This window comes from Palaemon carinicauda, unplaced genomic scaffold (genome assembly GCF_036898095.1).
Source record: "Palaemon carinicauda isolate YSFRI2023 unplaced genomic scaffold, ASM3689809v2 scaffold251, whole genome shotgun sequence".
NCBI classification, from domain to species: domain Eukaryota; kingdom Metazoa; phylum Arthropoda; class Malacostraca; order Decapoda; family Palaemonidae; genus Palaemon; species Palaemon carinicauda.
In genome coordinates, this window is record NW_027170150.1 from 117,501 (window position 1) to 141,252 (window position 23,752).

The 23,752-nt window shown below is 40.4% G+C and overlaps 1 protein-coding gene and 1 long non-coding RNA gene across 2 annotated transcripts in view; one reads left to right on the forward strand and one right to left on the reverse strand.

Moving 5' to 3' along the window:
• LOC137636209 (serine/threonine-protein kinase Nek3-like) overlaps window positions 1-13,277 on the reverse strand; it is a 115,281-nt gene extending 102,004 nt beyond the window's left edge. The window contains exon 1 of the mRNA XM_068368649.1: window positions 13,126-13,277. The gene's annotated coding sequence lies outside the window, so the exon portion shown is untranslated. The remainder of the gene's footprint in view (window positions 1-13,125) is intronic.
• Window positions 13,278-16,929: 3,652 nt separating this feature from the next.
• The window catches only part of LOC137636211 (uncharacterized), a 47,862-nt gene continuing 41,039 nt past the window's right edge, over window positions 16,930-23,752 (forward strand). The window contains exon 1 of the long non-coding RNA XR_011043000.1: window positions 16,930-17,060. This is a non-coding gene — a long non-coding RNA (uncharacterized lncRNA). The remainder of the gene's footprint in view (window positions 17,061-23,752) is intronic.

Here is a 23,752-nt window from a genome sequence, read left to right on the forward strand (position 1 = left end):
GCAATTAAGGCTCTTACCACATATTTTGCTCCTCAAGTCAATAAATTTTTTGAAAGATACTGTACCAGTTTTCAGCGCAAGCTTATCAGAAAGAAAATGAAAGTTTAGATGCATTTGTGACTAGACTAAAGAATTTAGCTGTTTCATGTGAATTTCTAGAGTTAGAGAATGTTATCATAGATCAAGTAATTGCACATTGCACATCAGAAGAGCTAAGAAAGAAATTATTGCAAGATAAAGATTTAACATTAGAAAAGGTATTGATAACAGGCAGAGCTTTAGAAACATCAAATAGGCAAAGTCACATAATAGGTAGTTCTACAAGCAATAGAATGGAAAATTCTAAAATTAATACAGTAGGTTCTAAGTGGAAAACCAATGAGAATCAGAGAAAGAATATGACAAAGCCTAGTCATAGAAAAGTGCCTAACACTAATGTTCATAAATATCAGAATCAGGCTTATTCACAGAAACAACAGGAAAAACCCAAGTGTTTTAGGTGTGGTAAAACTGATCATCTTGCATACGAAGCAAAGAAATGCCCTGCTACTGGACAGACATGCCAGAATTGCAGAAAGTTGGGTCATTTTGCAACTGCTTGTAGATTTCCTAAACAGTACGCAAAGAAAATAAATGCTACAGTTGATACTATGGGTCAAGAGAATAATGAGGAAAATGTTCATGATAATCAGGTTAGTTCAGAAACTGATTTTGCGTTTCACATAAATTCAGTCAATAAAGGTGCAAAGAAACATATCATGGTAGAAGTAATCATAAATGGTAAACCAATTTTGATGCAAGTTGACACAGCAGCCGATGTATCAATTATGTCTGAGAAAATGGCTAAAGGCATTCCTAATTTGTTATTAGAAGGTACAAATAGAGTTTTGAAAGGTTATAATGGTTTTGATATTCAGGTAATAGGTGCTTCGAACGTAGAAGTACAGTACAAAGAACAGAAATTAGAGAGAATGCCATTAACAGTAGTAAAAGGTAATGGACAAACTTTGCTAGGTTTAGATTGGCTACAGTATTTGAAGTTAGATTGGCCTAGTATTTTGAAGGTTGCAGGTAGACAAGATGAAAACAAAAATGAAATGTCTATGAATGATATCATATCAGAGTTTCAAGACGTATTTGAAGATAAAATAGGTACAGTAAAGAACGCAAAGGCAATTTTAGTTTTGAAACCTGACAGTTCTCCTAGATTTTTTGCTCCGAGACCAGTACCGTATGCATTGAAAAGTGCAGTTGAAACAGAAATCAAGAGATTAGAAAGTGAAGGTTCTTGGGAAAAGGTCACATATTCAGATTGGGCTACACCATTAGTTCCTATTGTGAAGGAAAGTGGACAGGTTAGGTTGTGTGGAGATTACAAAGTAACGTTAAATCCACAACTGCAAGTAGCTCAACATCCCTTACCAAATCCGAAAGACTTGTTTGCAACTATGTCAGGATGCAGTGTTTTTTCTAAATTAGATTCAAGACAAGCATTTCAACAGCTTCCCATGGATGAAACTTCACAAGAATTATGTACAGTAAATACATCCTTAGGTTTGTTTAGGCCAAAGAGATTACCTTATGGAGTTGCAAGTAGTCCAGCTATATGGCAACAAACTATGGATAAGATTTTTTCAGGAATGCAAGGAGTATTCATTTTTATAGATGATATTTTAATTGCGGGTAAAGACACAAGAGAACATAGAGAAAGATTGCGAACAGTTCTGAAGAAGTTGAAGGAACATTATATTAGAGTAAATAAGAACAAATGTATTTTAGAAGTTGATTCAGTGGAATACTTAGGTTTTGTAATAAATGGCAAGGGTATTCACAAAACTAAAGAGAAGATTAAAGCTGTACAATCAACAAAAGTGCCAGAAAATGTTAAGGAATTACAATCATTTCTAGGTTTAGTAACATTTTATGGGAATTTCATTCAGAATTTGTCTACAATTGCACATCCATTGTATAATCTGTTGAATAAGGGTGTAGAATGGAAGTGGACAAAAGAGTGTCAGGAATCTTTTGAAAGAATCAAGCAGGAAATAACATCACCTACATTCTTAGTACATTATCAAATGGATTTACCAGTTAAATTAGTATGTGATGCATCAAACATAGGTTTAGGTGCAGTATTATCTCATGTAATGCCAGATGGAACAGAAAAACCAATTGCATTCACTTCTAGAGTATTGAACAAGGCAGAAAGGAATTACTCTCAAATAGAAAAGGAAGGTTTAGCATTAGTTTATGGGGTTAAAAAATTCCATATGTATCTTTATGGTAGGAAAAAGTTCACACTTGTTACAGATCATAAACCTTTATTAGCAATATTGGGTCCAAAAGCAAGTTTACCTACGTTGGTAGCTGCAAGACTACAACGTTGGGCAGTTACGTTAGCAGCGTACCACTATGATATAGAATACCGTCCAACATCAAATATGGGTAATGCAGATGCTTTATCCAGATTACCCGTAGACAAAGCTCCAGAAGAGTATGATGACAGTGTTTTATTAATTTCAGTATGTAATGTACCAATAACTGCAAAAGATGTAGCACACAGTATCAAGCAAGACCCAGTACTTAGTAAGGTTTTGGAGAGTTTAATGACAGGTAGGGACTTATGTGGAAAGGAGGAAAATTGTAAACCGTATAAGGATATATGGTATGAACTGAGTGTGACACAAGGAATAGTGATGAGAGGTTCCAGGGTAGTTATTCCTAATTCACTGAGAAATAAGGTTTTGTCTGAAATACATGCTGATCACCAAGGTATTGTAAGATCAAAGTCAATTGCGAGAACTTTTGTATGGTGGCCAGGTGTAGATAAAGATGTGGAATGTTATATAAAGAATTGTATGAATTGTGTTATGCAACAAAACAATCCTCAATTTGCTAGAATGCACCCGTGGGAGTTACCCAGGTATCCATGGCAAAGAGTGCATATAGATTTTGCAGGTCCTTTTTTGAATTATATGTTTTTGATAGTAGTAGATGCTTACAGTAAGTGGCCAGAAATTATCCCAATGAAGACGCCAACGTCTTACGCCACAATAAAAGAGTTAATGCGAATTTTTTCAACGCATGGTATTCCAGAAAGAATTGTTACAGATAATGGTCCACAATTTACCTCACAAGAGTTTAAAGAATTTTGTAATGTCAATGGTATTAAGCATACATTTTCAGCTACATATCATCCATCTACTAATGGAGAGGCTGAAAGATTTGTCCAAACATTTAAGCACAATATGAAGTGTAGAAAAGCGAATTCAAGTAGTGTGTTTTTGCATGTGTCAAAATTTTTATTGTCTTATAGAACAACGCCGCACAGCACAACAGGCGTGGCACCCTCAAATTTGTTGATGGGAAGGAGGATAAGGTGTAAGTTAGATTTGTTGTATCCAAGTTTGCAAAGTGGTATAAACAAGCAGCAAAGCTTCCTAATGTAAGACATTTTTTACCTTTGTCTGATGTCATGGTAAGATCGTACAACACTCCAGAGAAGTGGGTACTAGGAGAGATTGTAAGAGAGATAGGAAATTTACATTATGATGTTCGTGTTGGTGATAATGTTGTAAAACGTCATGTTGATCAATTACAGCCGTTAAACAGAAAGACAGTAGAGCATGTGAATGTTAGAGATGAGAAACTTAAAGAAGTAGTTAGATCAAATGAGTCAAGTATTAACCAAGATGGTCCAACAAGCAATGTAGATTCAGAACCAATTCATGTACCAGTACAAGATGAGGTTAAAGTGCTTCCTAATAGGATTAACAGAGGAAAGCCCCCTGAGAGATTAGATTTATGAATATTTTTACAATGTCAAGTTAAGGGGGAGGAGACTGTTATGTATTATTGTAACAATGTACTATATTATTTCAAGTGTTTCAGGTATTGCGCAACATTGCATCATATTGCATGAATAAGACATGTTATGCTTTGATCATAAGAGTAATGATTTGTTTTGGTATTAGGATTCAAACATTTGTTGACAAAATGGTTTTTGTTGTGGAGCCGATCAACGAAGAAGTTACCATAACCGATGCTTATTATAGATCTTGACGATAACAAATCTATGTCGAACGTTGTCACCAAAGTTAACTTGATAAAACTCATAATTATTGTAATTATTATGGTTAATAGAACTTCCTACCTAAACATCCATACATCATAGATCCCCTTCGCCCTGTAGTATAGCGACAAGTCCTGTGCTTGCGGACTCTAGGCTGAAGGATATGAATATCCTTTGGCCTAGATTAGGCAAGCATGGGGATTCTGTTTCTTTATAGTTTAGGACGGCTTGATGATGCCAGTCCCTTTACTGTACTAGTTCACACAAGGCTGGAGAATGTACTCTCCCTACACCTGGGATGGCGTTGGTACTGAAACAGAGTTCCCTTGTTAACGTGACGAGGACGGCTCACGCCGGCTCCTCACACACCCTTCACAGGACCCTTTCCCCTACCCCTCTCTGTCCTTTGGTGATGGCCTAGCCATCACACCCGTGTTCGCTGTCCTACAATCCCACTGAGTGCCGGCAGGTTGAAGGGCCAGCCTGGTCTTTTGCCTGTTGGGTCTAGCCGTTCAGCTTCCCTCTTGCAAATGTCGCTCTGGGATAGCTGTTTCGGCAGGCCTAACTGCCGGCGGAGATCCCCTTTGATGCTTTAGAGTGTTCTTCGGTCCTCCCTTGCACTGCCATCCGTTGCCCTTGTCCGTCTGTTACCGGCATGGCTGCAGATGGATGGAAGCCTGATCACTGATATGCTCTCCCCTTTCATTTGAACCCTCCTTCCAGAGGAAGGCAGAGTCAGGGTGGCTTCGCCGCCACCCTTTCATCTCCCTTCACTCATTGCTTTCTCTCTCTCTATGGGCTAGTTTTGTCAACTACGTTGACTGCCGGTCACTAACCCTGCCGGCAGAAGGCAGGTAGGGTTGGTGGTCTGTCAGCCATTAACTCACTGTTACTTTTGACTCTGCCAGCGACAGCCGGCAGTGTATGCCTAGGCCACTACTCAGCCACATTGCATGATGGTGGGTTGGTGTGCCTTCAGTCAGTAGCCCGCCGACGAAGGGCAGCCGACAATTCGGCGGACCGCCAGCGATGCAAAAGGCTTCTCCACAACCCAGCCACATTGAATGATGGCTGGGGTGGCGTGCCTTTTTCCGGCGACATGCCGGAGGGCTCCTAACCATATAAACATTGAAGTACTGTGCCAGTTAAGTTATCCTAAGTAAGTACTGGCATGCCGGTAATGTCTATTGTATGGGAGCATACAGTAGCCAGTACATCTGTGGTATCGCTACATACCTCAGACAGAAAACTATGGTATATATTTATACAATAGATACGTTTCCAACATACTCTGTGCATCCATGCGCAGTCCCTTGTTGAGACCTACCTGAATTGGGGGACTGACTTCCCCCCTTTTCTCTACGCTGATTGTTCATCAGCTCCTCCAATTCTCATTATTAATTCCTTGGAAGTGTGTGTTGTTTACACTACTCTCCCCCTATGGGCTGGAATCTTCCATTGGACCTCTTACAAGGATGTCCTAGGATTAATAATGGGAAAGGTCACAGCAATTGGCTGGACGGGATTCACAAGTATGTGTCTTCCCTAATTCATTTCCAGCTTACCTATCCTAAGCTTACACTAAGAAAGGATTTTATATTATAATAATTAATATGATTTTAAGTCTTCTGTGATAGACTTCAATATACTCATATTCTTTTCCTCTCTTTACAGGAGGAGTACGTCCAGTGTGAGAGTGCGTTCCGCAGCGTACGCTGCAGGGACTTTTATGGACATCTGGGGTGCCGGACGCACTCCCCTTGCTCCATTACAAAGGGGTCTCTGAAGTATTGGGACCCACAGGCATGCACCACGTGCAAGGACCTGTTGCATGAGGGATCCGAGTCTTCCAAGTCTGCGGAGTCAAGGGATACCGCTCGGGAGAAACTACGCAAGTGGGTGCGTGGTTTCCAGAAGAACTCCACGGGGTCTTATCTTCCTAACGAGCGCATGAGAGCCATGCTTTTCCCTAGGGCATCTGCGGATGCCGTAATCCCTCAGCCTCGCCCTGAGATCCCATGCATCCAGCTGTCAGTGGATTCGGACGTCTCGGATGCAATGAAGGACATCCACATAGAGGATGATCAGATGTCGGAGGTGTCAGAGGACACCGAGTAGGACCTTTTGGCCGATGGTCAAGAAGAGGAGTCTACTGTGGCTCCTGAGTCGGAAGAGGAGGATGTGGCATCCCTCTCAGTGCCGTCGACTCCTGCCCCAGAACCGGTACCTTCTACATCGTTCACTCCCCTACCTACGAAGTAGGACGATACCATGGCCGCCATTCAGGCCATGATGGCGATCTTCGACGAGAAGATCAAGCAGAGGGATACGGAATTCAACAAGGAGCTTCTCCGCCTGTCGCTTCAACGGGGGTCTCAGAAGAGACTCAATGTCAAGGATCTTCCCTCCTGCTCAGAGATCAACCCATGGAAGCATGCCGGGTACATGCCTATCACCAACGGCAAGATAGTCATCTCGGACAAGCTGGGCGCCATCCCCATTGAAGATGTGGAATTCTGGCCAAACTTTGAGTCCTACCCATACTGCTTTGTTCGTCTCAGGATGGAACCTGCTTCCAAAGTAGAAACGGAGCCTAAATAGGTAATAGTTTTTTACCACTCCAAGGCTCAAACGCTGTTCGCCGGGTGCCTGAAGGCAAGGAGCTACATCAACTCCAAGGTGCCGGCCCTAAGCAAGAAGCACCCATCCTTTCTTGCACCCAATACCATGGTTTTTTCCCTTCGCGGAAAAATCCTTCAAGGCAGTACTGAAGGCAGTGGAAGCGGGGAAACCTTGCCCTACCCTCGAGGAGTGTAGGCCCCTCTCCCTAGCTCTGTCACTTAATGACAAGGACTGGAAGGACATCCTGTTAACCTTTTCAGTCGGGAAGTTGGGGGCTGACATCGCTAGACGCCAGTTCAGCGAGAACCTCCCCAAGTTATCCGATTTTCTCCTCTGTAAAGAACAAGATACGAAGGAGAGACTGGCTGCTTCTCTCTCCCTTCAGGTGTCCATGGAGACAATGGCCGGGGAACAGAAGACCCCGGACATGTTTATGGTCCTAGCCAAGACTCACTTGACAACCCTGATAAAACTCTCTTACAGCTTTGTCAAGGCACGACGGGCGTGCAGGGAGTTCGTGTTCACGTCTGCGACCATCAAGCACGAACCTTCGATCCCTGGGACCACAGCATTGTCAAGAACGGACTAGGCTGGAGCTGGAAGACAGTACCACCAGCATTTCCGCAATTCTTCCAACACTCCACCCCCGTTCTGGAAGAATACGTCCGAGAACTCTTGAACAAAAGGGTGATCAAGAGAGCAAAGTCCATCAAGTTTCAGGGAAGGCTGTTCCCAAGAAAGACTCCGACGAACTTAGAGTCATCCTGGACTTGTCCCCTCTCAACAAGTTCATCGAGAACAAGAAGTTGAAGATGCTAACCCTTCAGCACATAAGGGCCCTATTGAGCAGAAAGGCATACACAGTCTCCATAGACATGGCGGACGCCTATTGGCACATCCCGATGAATCGCCAGATCTCCTCCTACCTAGGATTCAGGCTTCATAAAAGAAAGTACATTTTCAGACCCATGCCCTTCGGGCTGAACATAGTCCCAAGGGTCTTCACGAAACTTGCATAGACTATCGTTCAACAACTACGCCTACAAGGCGTCCAGGTAATGGCCTACCTGGACGATTGGCTGGTGTGGGCAACATCGGAAACGGAATGCCTGGAAGCATCAAAGAAAGTGATCCAATTCCTGGAACATCAAGGATTCAAGATCAATACCAAGAAGTCTTGACTTTCTCCAGATCAGAAGTTCCAATGGCTAGGCATACATTGGGACCTACAGTCACATAGTCTCTCCATTCCGTTAAAGAAGGAAAGGAAGGAAATAGCGGGATCTGTCAAGAGACTCCTCAAATCCAAATGGATTTCAAGACGTCAACAGGAGCGTGTGCTCGGCTCCTTCCAGTTCGCTTCGGTGACAGACCCAGTGCAGAAAGCACAGCTAAAAGATGCATCAGGAGTCTGGAGAACAGACACATCAAACGCTCGAAGAGATCTCAGAAGACCACTCCCGTCTCGGCTTCAATCACTCTTCAAGCCATGGTCGGATGCCAGCAAGTTCAAGAGGTCAATGCCTCTACAACTGCCTCCACCCTCAGTTACCATCCATACACACGCATCGCTGGAAGGATGGAGGGGTCACTCCCATCAGCGCAAGACTCAAGGAACTTAGTCCTCCCTCTTCAAGACATTTCACATCAACATCTTGGAGGCCATGACAGTCTTCCTCACACTGAAGAAATTATCTCCTCGTCCCTCAGACCACGTGCGACTGACTTTGGACAGCGATGTGGTAGTCAGATGTCTGAATCGGCAAGGCTCACGATTGCCTCAACTCAACCAAGTGATATTAGCCATCTTCCGTCTAGCGGAGAAGAAGAGATGGCACTTATCAGCGGATGCTCTACCCAGGATAGCTCCGATAGAGTCAGAATGGTCCCTAGACGCAGAATCATTCTCCTTCATCTTACATCAAGTCCCGGAACTGCAGATCGACCTCTTCGCAACGAGCGACAACAAGAAACTTCCTCGATATGTGGCCCCGTACGAGGACACTCGTGCGGAAGCAGTGGACGCCATGTCCCTGGACTGGAACAGATGGACCAGGATTTACCTGTTTCCTCCACCCAACCTTCTGCTAAAGGTCCTCACCAAGATGAGATCCTTTCAAGGAACGGCAGCCCTAGTGGCTCCCAAGTGGCCCTGGAGCAACTGGTTCCCCCTGATTCTGGAATTACGACCAAAGCCGATTCCACTGACGGACCCAGTTTTGTCTCGACAAGTTCAGAAGTCGACTGTCTTCGCTTCATCACAGAAAATCAGAGCCCTTCATCTCATGATTTTCTCTCCCTTGCCGTACCGTAAAGAAAATGTTTGGAATCTCGAAGAAAAACCTGGACTTTTTGGAGGAATATAAGTCAAAATCTACCAGAAGGCAATACGATTCATCTTGGAAGAAATGGGTAACCTTTGTAAAGGCAAAGAATCCGAAGGAAATCTCGATGGATTTCTGCTTGTCTTTCTTTATTCACCTTCATGAACAAGGTTTAGCAGCCAACACGATCTCTACGTGTAATTCTGCCCTGACAAGACCCTTGCTGTATGCCTTCCAAATAGACTTGTCTAACGAAATCTTTAATAAGGTGCCGAAGGCCTGTGCTAGACTTAGACCAGCGGCCTCTCCGAGACCCATTTCATGGTCTCTCGACAAAGTGCTACATTTTGCCTCAGGCTTGGACAATGAGGCTTGCCCTCTGAAAGATTTGACCCAGAAAGTTATTTTCTTGTTTGCTTTAGCCTCGGGGGCTAGAGTTAGTCAAATTGTGGCATTATCTAGGGAAAAGGGACACATCCGGTTCGCTGACACAGGCGAGCTCACCTTCTTTCCTGACCCAACGTTTCTCGCCAAGGAGGAGTTACCCACTAAAAGATGGGGTCCCTGGAGACTCTGCCCTCAGAAGGAAGATGTCTCTCTGTGTCTAGTGGAGAGTTTAAAGGTCTATCTTCGCAGAACTTCAGACTTCGGGGGAGGACAAATCTTTAAAGGAGAAACATCGGGGTCAAACCTGTCACTTAAACAACTACGGGCAAAGATCACCTACTTCATTCGCAGAGCGGATCCTGACAGTACACCCGCAGGTCATGATCCTAGGAAGGTCGCCTCTTCCCTGAATTTTTTCCAACTAATGGACTTCGAGAGTCTTCGTTCATTTACTGGATGGAAGTCATCCAGGGTGTTCTTTAAACACTATGTGAAGTAAGTACAAGAAGTCAAAAGATACATGGTAGCAGCAGGTAGCGTTCTAAAACCTGCCGCCTAGTGCTGCAAGGAACAGTGAATTTTATGGGACTTAAAATTCTAAGGGTGTATATGTTGGCCCTAGTGCACAATATAGTAGTGATTTGTCATCGTAATGACAATACAAACTGTTCTAATATACTAAGGTGATATAACATAGACTGAACACTAGTGCCGCGTGTTTATTACACGAGTGTATATTGAGACATTCTCAGAAAGACATTACAATTCCATACGGAAATTGAAGTGTGTGGTGGCAAGTTTTCATATTCAGGTATCACAAATATTTCTGTTTATGTCAATGTGCCTATGTTATTTAATTGATTCTCAATTACAATTTTACATTATTTACATGTATGCTCATCCTCATTTATTGATCTTAAATAAATGTTTAATGGTTTTGTGCGTCTTATTTAGCCCTAAAACATTATAATAAAGCCTATGTGAGAGTATTTTTCTACCCTTCTTCTGCATGATGTATTGAACAATAATGCTACCTTTGTTCCTACGCTTACGCAAACCTTTCCAGCGAAATTCTTGTTCCGACACTTGATACAAACTCAGGCTACCGACATGCACCGAGACCTGCATGTCCCCTTTGACTGCTGGGTTGGTTCAGTATAACATGCAACTTCGAGACTTTTCCCGAGTCTAGTTTGACTCTTCCCTGTGGGGGGGCAGGAAGCACTAACATAGTGTATGTTAAGCGGATATGACTATAACGGTGTTGTCATAGGTCTCTAAGGTTCTAAAGACCAAGGAAATATTGTCTGGAAGTCGAAGGCACAACTGGGAAATCCACGATACAATGCTCTGGTAAACTTCCATCAGGACGACATGGCCTGAGCCCAAAATACGGATTTTGAGCGAAGCGAAATATCTATTTTTGGGTGAGATAGCCATGTCGTCCTGATGGACCCACCCTCCTTTCTATGAAAGGCCTTAGCAGGCTCCTTCCCAATCTTACTGTATCTGGGGGTATTGGCTGAACACTAAAAGGAATGAAGATGGCGGGCGGATACTACGTCATCCAAGATGGCGACGGGTATGACGTCATCTGAGTGCCCATAACAGTAACGGAAGAGGAGAACTTTGTAACGGCTCCTCCCTTATCTTGCCACTTCTTCCCCCTTGAAGCGTAAACGCTATGTGGGGCGCAGATAGCTATGTGGCGTGTCAAGAATACGTCCCGTTATTACGCTATATCCTAAAAGGGTAAATGTGTAAGAGAGCTCCGCGGAAGATCTTGAAGAATTTAAACACCTACAATTCACTATTATATCACATAGAACGCTTATTATATATAATAGTCAATATATGAGCAGCTTCTATTTAACGAAGATATTCGTGTGTATAGTTATGTTTCGCTTGGATTTTTTCTAAGTGTTTGTTTTTGTTTACTGTGTGATGTCTTGGCTAAAATGAGCTGTTTCACCGCCTTACTGCGTATGGCAAACTAGTTCTCAATGCTATTCTAACCAATAACAGGTGTTTTCTTGACGTCACACTGTTTGAAAACCAATCATGGCGGTTTTTACAAATCTAGCCAATGCTGACACTTATTACTTCACTTATCCCTGCTATTTTTCCACCAGTTACCACAGTTTACGTGAAGTTCCGCGGAGGAATATTTTTGCACGTCTCGAATCTCCCTTCAAACTGAAAAGCTCATTTTGCCGTGAAGTATGGAGCAATTAGCAGGACCTTCATCCCGTTCCGACTGTGTCACTTGTCACAATTGCTTTATTTCTTATGGGGATTTTTGTGTACATTATTCAGGGAAAGTTGATTTGCTAATTGCATTTGCTCAACGTCATGGTTTGATTTTGGCAGAGAAAAAGTGCCCTAATTGTGAAAATGTGTGCCGTATAGATTACAACAAATTAGCATTCCGGTGTGATCGTAGTGTGGTTACTCGTGGGAAAAGGAAGAGGAGGTGCAATTTTTTCGTGTCTTGTTTCAAAGGTAAGTTAGATATTGAGACTAATTTGAAGTTTGTGTTCCTTTTTTTGCAAAAGGCGTTTTCATTTGAATTTGTTTCGTTTGAACTGAAACTCAATGTGGCCTTAAGGGGGGGTCGCAAGGGGGGCGGAGCCCCCCCGGTAGGCCTAGGTAGGGGTACAGGGCCCCATAGGCTAGGTTAGGTGGGTGTCTTAGGTTCGGTGGTGCCCTGAAAATTACTGTGGCCTTAAGGGGGGGGTCGCAAGGGGGCGGAGCCCCCCCCCCCCCCCCCCCCGGTAGGCCTAGGTAGGGGTACATGGCCCCCAGGGTAGGGTAGGTAGTTGTATTAGGTTCGGTAGTGCCCCGAAAAATCACTTTTCTCCTCCTCCCCCCACCCAAAAACCCCGCTTCCCACTGGGGTCCCCCATAATTGTAGTAGTAGGTTTATGCTTACATTTTCTGTGTAAGAGTTAGGTGGTTGTAGGAGGATTATCTCACAGTTTCAAGGTAACTGTAGCTCTAATTTACTGTTTTCTTTCGTTTTCTACTTTTAGAAACTTTTAAATCGAGCGCGGAGCTCTCCTACACATTTACCCCTAAAAGGCAACTTTAAGGATATTCACGCCAGAAGTTAGAATTCTGGAGACCTTTAGTTTAATTCTCTGGGAATATCCACTGTAGTCAAATATACCCTAGGATGCTACTGAAGGAACCTTCCATCAGGACAACATGGCTATCTCACCCAAAAATTGATTTTTCGCTTCGCTCAAAATCCGTTTCATATATAGTTTTATATATTTATTTGTGACACAAATAAGTGTAAATTTAGAGAAAAGAGAAGAGTTGGTTCCTACTAGTTAAGTTTTTCCTGTCCGTAACTATAATAAAACCGATACTACCCATCTACAGGGATTCATTTGGTGTGAAATCAAATTATAAAACTCGGCATTCTCAAATACTTCATATTTTTGTGTCTTGCATTACATATTCATATATGACCTCTACCGTATCATAAATCATTAAATAGGCATGGCCTAGAATATGTCCCACTAAATATACTGAAAAAAAGAAGGTAGAAAAACACGAAAAAGGTAACCTAGTTGAGGGTATACATTACTTATAAAGCGATTGACTTTCACAACATTGTTGAATGTTCTCTGAAACGCAACAATAAATGGGCTACATAAATGACCCTAACATAATTAAAATCAACCTTCAAAAGAATAATAAACAATAACTTACGTAGGTAGTGTTTTTCAGCTGTAAATCCTAAGCAACTTTGTTCACTATTTAGTTATCTGGCATTTACACTAAATATTATTTTGCTTTGCGAAGTTAATAACAATGTTGGTCACTAGATGGGCTGACTTTGGGGACGGTGCGTTTATTGTAATATCTTCTAAATTTAGCCTATTTTGGAAGTATATAAATCATATTTTACATAATAATAATAATAATAATAATAATAATAATAATAATAATAATAATAATAATAATAATAATAATAATAATAATAATAATAATAATAATAATAATAATGAGGATGAAGAGGGTAAGCAAAACCAAATAATTTGCAGGCAGATAAAAATGCTTCTTCTGTAAATAATCGTTAAGAATCGCTGAAAATTATACTGGCAATTTATAAATTAATCAATTTTATATATAAAATTAAGCATTAAACCCTTTTAAATGGCGAATTAGCTGTCAATTCACCGTCTTCTCTTCATTCCCCTGCTTCTTTTGCAATCTCTAGGGATCCATTCTATTATTCTTCTTTCCCATCTATTATCTGTTATATTCTCATTGTATGTCCTGCCCATACCCATTTGTTCCTCTTATTTGCTGTAAGAATATTCTCTACTTCAGTTCACTCTCGTATTCATGCTGTTCTCCAGATCGACCAAAATTTTGCCTCATCTTTTCTCTATTCATGAAATATCTCACCCTCGTGCGTTGAATAAATTAGTCCCCATGTGTCATTCGGGGAGTGCTCCATCGCATTATCTGTGTCATTCAAATTTTCAAATACAGTTTAAGATCTACATAATACTCATTAACTCCCAACTGTACTTATTATTATTATTATTATTATTATTATTATTATTATTATTATTATTATTATTATTATTATTATTATTATTATTTTCTAAGCTACAACCACAGTTGGAAAAGCAAGATGCTATAAGCCCAAGGGCTCCATCAGGGAAAATAGCCCAGTGAGGAAAGGAAACAAGGAAATATATAAATTTCAAGAGAAGTAATGAACAATTAAATTTAAATATTTTAAGAAAAATAACACCATTATAAATAAGTTTTTCTTATATAAATTGTAAAAACCTTAAAAAAAAATACAAGAGGAAGAGAAATAAGATAGAATATTATGCACAAGTGTACCTTCAAGCAAAAGAACTCTACCCCCAAGACAGTGGAAGGCCATGGCACAGAGGCTATGGTACTGCCCAAGACTATAGAACAATGGTTTGATTTTGGAGTATCCTTCTACTAGAAGAGCTTCTCACCATAGCTATAGAGTCTCTTTTACCTTACCAAGTGGAAAGTAGCCACTGATCAATTACAATGCCATAGTTAACCCCTTGACCAATGAAGAATTGTTTGGTAATCTCAGTGTTGTTAGGTGTATGAAGACAATAGAGAATGTGGAAAGAATAGGCTAGACTATTCGGTGTATGCATAGACAAAGGAAAAATGAGCCATAACCAGAGAGAGGGCTCTAATGTAGTACTGTCTGTCCAGTCAAAGGACCCAATAGCTCTCTAGCGGTAGTATCTCAATGGGTGACTGGTGCCCTGGCCAGCCTAATACCTGCATTACCCCCAATTTTAATCACAAAATCTGTTATTAACAATATTGCCAAACACTTCTGAATCAACTTTCAAAGGTATCCCGACCACCACTAAGCCCACACCCCACACACAAAGAATTTGACCTCCCTACAATTAAATGCAGCCTTTTAAACCTACCAGAAAAGGGGTAACCTATCATACCCCTCAGTGAGATAGTCAACCATCCACAGTCCAACAATGCATTCACTGATCTCAGTGATCTGTTACCCAAGAAGACCTCGACCAATGGATATAACGCTATTAAATGTCTATATTTTGTTGTAAGGGTAGCTGCTGACACAATTTATCCCCTCTGATTGTTTTTCTCAATACACGACAAAACTATTTAGCCTTCCTATCACCATCTATAGCACAATAATTTCCACTTTTTTTCAAATATAGTGCCTTATTCAACTATTCACACCAGTGGTTCTAACCCTTAAACTTCTCCTCTTCACTCATTCTGGTACCTGAGCCTTCTGAATACACTGGTTGTGCATTGGCACCCATTTTTTTTTTATAGATACAGTAGCTACCTATTTATCCATGTTTGTAGTTAGAGTTGTAGTTTGTATTATTACATCACTCAATGACAGTATCATATTCATTCACTTGCTGAAGTTCTGCATTAACACGAGCAGGGAACCAAATCATGACCATGTTGCAGAATAATTCTGCAACATGGTCATGATTTGGTTTCCATTTAAATTAAGCTAACCCAGCCATCGTCCTTATCTCATATGCAAATACATCCATTTGTTCTCCATGAATATATTCTAATATCAAATGCACTTTACATTTGAAATATATTAGGGTTGTTGTGGCCTGATTGGTAAAATCTCTGCCTGGTGTTTGCCAGTTGGGGGTTCGAGTCCCGCTCAGTCTTGCTAGTGCCATTAGTGTCTGCAACCTTACCATCCTTGTGAGCTAAGGTTAGGGGTTTAGGGGAGCCTATAGGTATATCTGTTGAGTCATCAGCAGCCATTGCCTGGCCCTCCCTGGTCCTTGTTTGGGTGGAGAGGGGACTTGGACGCTGATCATATGAAATATGGTCAGTCTATAGGGCATTGTCCTGCTTGATAGGGTAATGTCACTGTCCCTAGCCCCTGCCATTCATGAGCGTCCTTTAAACCATTAAAGGGAAATTTAACGTGTTTCTACCGGAGACAGGAATCGAGCCTATGCACCTGAATAGAAACAAATGTGAAGGTTAAAAGTCTGGTTTCAATCCTATCCACATCAGAATCTCCCCAGTAAACAGCTTAAAGTTATGCGTCAAAGTGGGGACTCGGTCTGCAGTTCATACAAACGCAAGATAAACACTTTACCTGCCACTGTATTATAGGTAAAAGTGTCTGGTTTTAGTTCCAGTATTATCCTCAGAGACACGTACCAGAATGTCAGCAGGGTAAGCCCAATCACAACAGTACCCTATCCTCCCCGGTAAACAGCTTAAACTCATGGTCTCTGGCTGGGATCGATCTCCTGCAATGCGAATACTATAATAGTCAAACACATTACCACCATAAATTACGACTGTACTATCACAAATAATCTATAGTAGACCCTTCCAATATTTATATATCCTAATTTTATACACACCTTCAAACTCCATCCTCCACAGAATTTACATCCACCAGGTGTAAAACGTGGACTAATGAGCTTAAGTATAAAAATGCTTTACCTGAAATCATAGAGGGCTACAGTGGAGTTAAAATCACTATGATATTGCCCTTAATACCCCCAATGACCTAAGTTTTAGGTTTAGATATGTCCTTATTCATAGGAATGGGTTCGAATCATGTTGTGAGTAAGACGTTAGAAGATTCATAAAAAAAAATGCTATTGATAGAATTATTCTCAATTCGATATTGAAATTTGTTAGTGACTCAAAATTTGAATGTATGCATGTCAAGTGTTTTTGGAAAAAACTAGTGTATAGACTCACAAGTTAAATGTTAAATATCATTATTTATTTTGATGAAATAAAAAGATTACATATGTAAAAACATTGTTATTGATCAACCAACTATCCATGGATTAAATGTCTGACTCCGCAATCATTAGCGAAACTACAACAGAGTATCTGAAAGAAAAAAATGTTGTATATATTCACAATTCAAATGTTAAATCTTATTAGCTATTTTAATGAAATGGAAATATTTCATATGTAAAAACATGGTTATTGATCAACTAACATTTTATCCATGGATTACATGTCTGACCATTCTACTTCCCTCCGACTCCGCGATCCTTAGTGAAACTTCAACAGAGTATTTGCATCATTATGATGTTTCTGTCATCCTGGATTCAAGACTCACCTTCCATCCTTGTGTAAGTTATAAATTATAAGGTTTTTAAAAGTTGCATTAGTTGACATGATTGGAATTATTGATAGGCACTTAAAACTGACATTTCTGAACCTTGCCTGATGAGCAAATATTTACTTCATAATACGCCTAAGTCTCGGCAATCCTTTTTTTTCAACCTTTTATTCATTAGCAAAATCGGCAGACTCCTGGAATCAATCTGTATATATACCTGTAAGCTTATGCCATTTATCCATCTTCAAAGTGTCCAATGTATTGCTTATACGAAATCAAAGTTTTTATGTGAAGATTTGGGTTATATGTATGATATCGGCCACCCGTATGTATTATGATTAACTTAGAATACAGCCGTGTAAAGGGGTCACAGGACGCCCCCCCCCCCGTTAGGTAAATAGGCAAGGACACGGGTTGTAGGCTAGGTTATGGGGGAAAGTATAGGTTAGTTGATGTCCATTTTTAATGGAACGCGTGAGGAACTGGCCGCTGATATACAAATGCTCCGAAGATTCATTTAAATCTGTGTACTTGAACAACTTGGACCATTTTATCTGCTTGGAATTGCGTTTCGCGTAGCCTAAGTTCTTAAGTGGTTAGTTGCGAATTTGTAGAAAATAGGGTAAATTTACAGTTTCATCCATCATGGGGAAACTGGAATAAAAATATATTTGTCGCATCAGAAATAGTGTAGTTTCAACGAATTTAATGTTTATTTTGACCGCAAACCATCCGATTTAGAGATTTACTATGTAATTGGAGTTAAATCAACAAGTTGTTCCAGAATGCAGAAAGACCCTACTTCATCCCAACAATTATGGGGGACACCAGGTGGGAACCGGGGTTTTGGGTGGGGGGGGGGGCGTCAAATGATATTTGCAATAAATGAATACTTATCCTTCCACCACCCCTCCCCCTATACCCCTATCTAGCCCTACCGGGGGGGGGGGGGGGGGGGTTCCGCCCCCCTTGCGACCCCCCCCTTCGACCCCCCCTTAAGGCCACAGTGATTTTCAGGGCACTACTGAACCTAAGAAAACCCACCTAACCTAGCATAGGGGCCCTGTATCCCTACCTAGGCCTACCGGGGGGGGGGGGCTCTGCCCCCCTGCAACCCCCCCCTTAAGGCCACAGTGATTTTCGGGACACTACCGAACCTAATACAACCACCTAACCTAGGGCCCTGTACCCCTACCTAGGCCTAGCCCCTGCGACCCCCCCCTTACAGTCACTACCTAACACATCCATCAAACCAAATCCAAAGTGATGGTACTGCTGTATACATTGTTATACTATCACCATTATAATATACTCTATAAATTAATGAAGCTTACCTTAAACTGTTGGTTCATAAAGATGCGTTGCTGCTTTGAGGAAAACGTGAAGCCGTTGGGAAGGTTCCTTGGCATGCAGGACAATTTTTATTTTGTAAAATTAAATTGTCTCTGGCACAAATGCACTAGTTTTTCAACAAATTCATTGTAAGTTAGGAAACAGTCAGGACAAGAAGATGCAATTTCAACTTCTTGTGCAACATGAGATGACGTGCTTTCTATGGTCTCCATGTCTAAGAACGAAATTAAATGCCTGGGAAGAAAATGTATTGTTGCGCAGTTGTATTATCGCGCTGTGATTGGCCAAACATGTATGACGTCATAGTGGACAGGCGCTGTGATTGGCCAAACGTGTAAGACTTCATAGTGGACTAGTTTGTCAGCGGATTATAGTGGTTACAGGGCTCATTTAAGCAAATACAAGACACAGTCAACAATAACACTTAGAAAAAATCTGGGAGGAAGACATGAGTAGCGTAAGTTTGATCGTCGATATATAAAGAACTAGGCATTTGCGACAGATAATATTTTACAGAAATACTACAAAAGACTTGCTTTACTCGGGAAATATATTATAATAGATGTCCCATAATGGATGAAACTGTAATAATACCGAAAATAGGCCTATGTACATATGAACTTCTTTACCTTGCTGTGTATAAGTTTGGTAAAGTTTCACTCTTAATATCTATATGCAAGGACCAAAAACTGGTTTCATTGTTGTGTATTACAGGGCAATGTAACCTAGGAAATTGACTACATTTTCTTATAGAAAAAATTACGCTCTCCGAAAATAACACTTTCCCGTCACAAATGAATAGTTTCAGAAATATATATACATCTATATCCTCCGATAATGGGGAACCCCCAGTGGGAACTCGGGGTTTTGGGTGGGGAAAACATACTGGGGAATCGATATATAAACTTAAAACAAGCCTTTTCTTCTCTATACATTACCCTCTTGTTTGTATTATAACCGGAGGAAAATACAAAACAGTATAACTGGATAAACTTTGGAGGAGGCGTTTCAAAGATTATTTCTTGAAAAAATACAGTAACCAGTGCTGCCAACGTCTGATGTAGATCAAATGTTAGCATTATATGCTAACATTAGCACCCATTTGTACGTACGTTCGTGCATACCAGTTTTCGGTCTGCGCAAATGTCACTCCCCTGCGCAGAAGTTTTCCCTCCTCCCCCAATTACTCTTTTTTTTTTTTTATTATCGTATTATCTCATTTTATATTCCCATTCAATATTATTTATCATACATTCCATTTTATCTTCCTATATTGGGTGTATTTGTTTGGTTGTTTCCTTTCCTCTCCCCGGTTTTACATAAATACTTGCTCTGGACTAGTTTCCCTATTCAGTTCATTCACGGTAAAATCATCTCCTTTTATATTCCCATTCAATATTTATCATTCATTCCATTTTATCTTCCTATATAGTTTTTATTTCTTTTCTTTGGTTATTTCCTTTTCACTCCTTTGTTTCCCATAAATACTTTCTCTGGACTAGTTTCCCCCTTTTAGTTCATTCATGTTTACCCGCTAGTCTTCTTTGTTTTTCCCTTAACCAATCACCAACCTATGCCTATTCAGATATCTCCCTACCCCCCTTTCTTTATCTCTGAGAGGTCTGTTCATACCCTTTCCTCCAATGCCTTTTGCGTTGGAACCTTTGACCTGGTAAGACGTGCGTCATTTCAAGTGCGATTTATTTTTACGTATTTTTTGATGGAGGAAGTTATAGAAACTTGTAACGGCTGCTGTATTCCGTACCTAAAAGCAGTGGCTAAATTCTGTGCCCTTTTTGTACTTTATATATTGTGTAATAGTTATTTGGAAAAATTATTTAATATACGTATGGAAATATTTAGCATTTCTACCGTTAGTAATGTCATAGTTTCGTTGGTAACTGTGTACCATTCGTCATCGTTGGTAGTACTGTGAATCAAAGTAAGTCATTCCTCAATAGTCATTCCTCAATAGTCATTATATGTGTTTTGTGACCGGGGTACTTCTAGGCACGGTTAGGTGGGTTTGTTAGGTTCTGTGCCCTTTTGGTACTCTTTATATATTGTGTAATAGTTATATGGAAAAATTATTTAATATACGTATGGAAATATTTAGCATTTCTACCGCTAGTAATGTCATCGTGTCGTTGGTAACTCTGTGTACCATTCCTCATCGTTGGTAGTACTGTGAATCATTGGTATCGTTGCTAATGTTGTCGTTCTCAGTACATTCGTAAGAGAAGTGACAACGTTGAACAAGTTCTTATATTTAAATATTTTAAAACATATATGTCAACAGTCATAATATTTGGTAAATTTGTATTGTATTACAGGGTGTGATTTTCGCACAGAAAATATATGATTTCCTATAGTAAATAATGTGATTTAACCGGTTTTCACCTGGATTTCATCCGTAAAAACATCAACCAATTCGTCAACTTTAAGTTAGTCGGATTGGTTGATCTGTTTGATTCCGGTTGAAATGAAGGTCAAATTCGGTTAAATCACTTTATTTACTATAGGAAATCATATATTTCATGTCCGAAAATCACACCCTGTAATACAATACAAATATACCCAGAAACTTTAATGGTGTAATGGTAAATCCTATAAAAAAATGGTTAAGCTGTATTTAGGACTGGAAATAATTTACTAACAGTTTCTCTGTATTAGAATAGGCCTTAAAGTGTTTGTTAGATTAAATAGTCCACATTAGGAAAGCAAAGTCTCTTATTAGAGAGAAATTGAAATGCCATGATTTATACAGCATTAATATACCTTAATATATTGTTCTAACCTGTCTGTGTGCTATCACTAACCTAACATGGTATCTTTGAAATATTTAGTTCATCCTGTGTAGAAAGAACAGGCATACTACTCATACTTTGGTAGAATCATATAAGTGCAATAATAGGGTTACAGAAACTGTAAAATTTTCCCTCTTAACAATGTCTTTTATGACTAAGAAACTGGAGTATGGTGTAAACCTATTTATTGTTTTTTTTTTTTTTCTTTCCCCCCCTGGCTACAGTCCATAGGTTTTGAGTTACGGTGGGAGTACCATAGCTGAAAAGCTACGGGGTATTATAGTAATTCACGGAAAACGGATTTTGAGCAAAGCGAAAAATCTATTTTTGGGTGACATACCTATGTCGTCCTGATGGAAGGTTCCTTAAGGTAGCTTTCTAAGGGATATTTTGCTACAGTGATAATCCCAGAGAATTAACCATAGGTCTCCAGATTTCTAACTCCTGGCGCGAGTATCCTTAACGGATTTTAAGCGAAGCGAAAAATCTATTTTTGGGTGAGGTAGCCATGTCGTCTTGATGGAAGTTCCTTCATTAGTAGTTTCCTAGTTATATTTGACTACAGTGATATATCCCAGAGAATTTACCAAAGGTATCCAGAATTCTAACTCCTGGAGCGAATATCCCTTAAAATTTTAAAAAGGGATATCCCGTAATATCAGAGGACGTATTCTTGACACGTCTCATGGCTATCTACACCCCCAATAGCGCTTTTGCTTCGAGGGGAAAGAGTGGCAAGAATAAGGAGTGTCGTTAAAGAGACAACGCTCTCGACAATCCTACTGTACTGTAAATGGTGCGCCGAATCGCCACCACGAGGCGCCACCAAGCCATTCCTTGTAGCTTTGTAGGTGTTGCAGATACAGTACCATAGGGAGGGATTCATTATCCTTTTGTCAAAAAGAGGGTGGGTCCATCAGGACAACATGGCTACCTCACCCAAAAATAGATTTTGAGTGCAGTTTTTTGGGCTCGGGCCATGTCGTCATGATGGAAGTTTACCAGAGCATTCAATAGTGCCGTCCATCTCGAGATAGATCTTTCTTTTTCTGGGCGGCTCTTGTGCCGCCCAGTGAAATGCTCCTTTAGCACCGTTTCTAAGGTATATAACAGCTATATACAGTATTACCAGAGAAAAAATTGTATAGGAATGCCAGGTTGAACCCAGCTCGCTCACCTATATAAGGTGTCGGTATAATATACTGGGGCGTGATAATTCACAACCAGAGGCCTCGCACCATTTAGATATCTCCTTGTCAAAACTCCCGCCACAACGAGGTGCCGTTCAACACTACTACCACCAACCCAACCCACGCCAGTGACGTCACTCCTAATTTAGCACCGCTTTCGTTCACTTGTGAATTTTGTTGACAGTGTTTTGGTGAATTTTCTCATTTCTTTGTGCAGATATCGGATTCCCTAGTCTCCTCATCTAAGTTAGTTAAGTACCAAATCTTTGTGCTTTTGGGGATAGCATTGCCATTACTTTTAATTTTATTCGAGGTTTTTAATTTTCCTCTTGTCGTACCGCTCGCGGCTCCCTTGCAGGCTTGCTACCTCCTTCGCTCATTCTTAACGTATTACAATTGGTCTTCTATACTGATTGTTTTTAGATTCGAACCGTATTTTCGGAGTTTTTCCTCACCAATTACACCTCATCATTGTGCTTTTGGATATTATTTTGATGTTTTATGATATTCTACGTATCATAGTTTTGAACTCGGTTGGCAAGCCTGGGGAATCGATATATAAACTTAAAACAAGCCTTTTCTTCTCTATACATTACCCTCTTGTTTGTATTATAACCGGAGGAAAATACAAAACAGTATAACTGGATAAACTTTGGAGGAGGCGTTTCAAAGATTATTTCTTGAAAAAATACAGTAACCAGTGCTGCCAACGTCTGATGTAGATCAAATGTTAGCATTATATGCTAACATTAGCACCCATTTGTACGTACGTTCGTGCATACCAGTTTTCGGTCTGCGCAAATGTCACTCCCCTGCGCAGAAGTTTTCCCTCCTCCCCCAATTACTCTTTTTTTTTTTATTATCGTATTATCTCATTTTATATTCCCATTCAATATTATTTATCATACATTCCATTTTATCTTCCTATATTGGGTGTATTTGTTTGGTTGTTTCCTTTCCTCTCCCCGGTTTTACATAAATACTTGCTCTGGACTAGTTTCCCTATTCAGTTCATTCACGGTAAAATCATCTCCTTTTATATTCCCATTCAATATTTATCATTCATTCCATTTTATCTTCCTATATAGTTTTTATTTCTTTTCTTTGGTTATTTCCTTTTCACTCCTTTGTTTCCCATAAATACTTTCTCTGGACTAGTTTCCCCCTTTTAGTTCATTCATGTTTACCCGCTAGTCTTCTTTGTTTTTCCCTTAACCAATCACCAACCTATGCCTATTCAGATATCTCCCTACCCCCCTTTCTTTATCTCTGAGAGGTCTGTTCATACCCTTTCCTCCAATGCCTTTTGCGTTGGAACCTTTGACCTGGTAAGACGTGCGTCATTTCAAGTG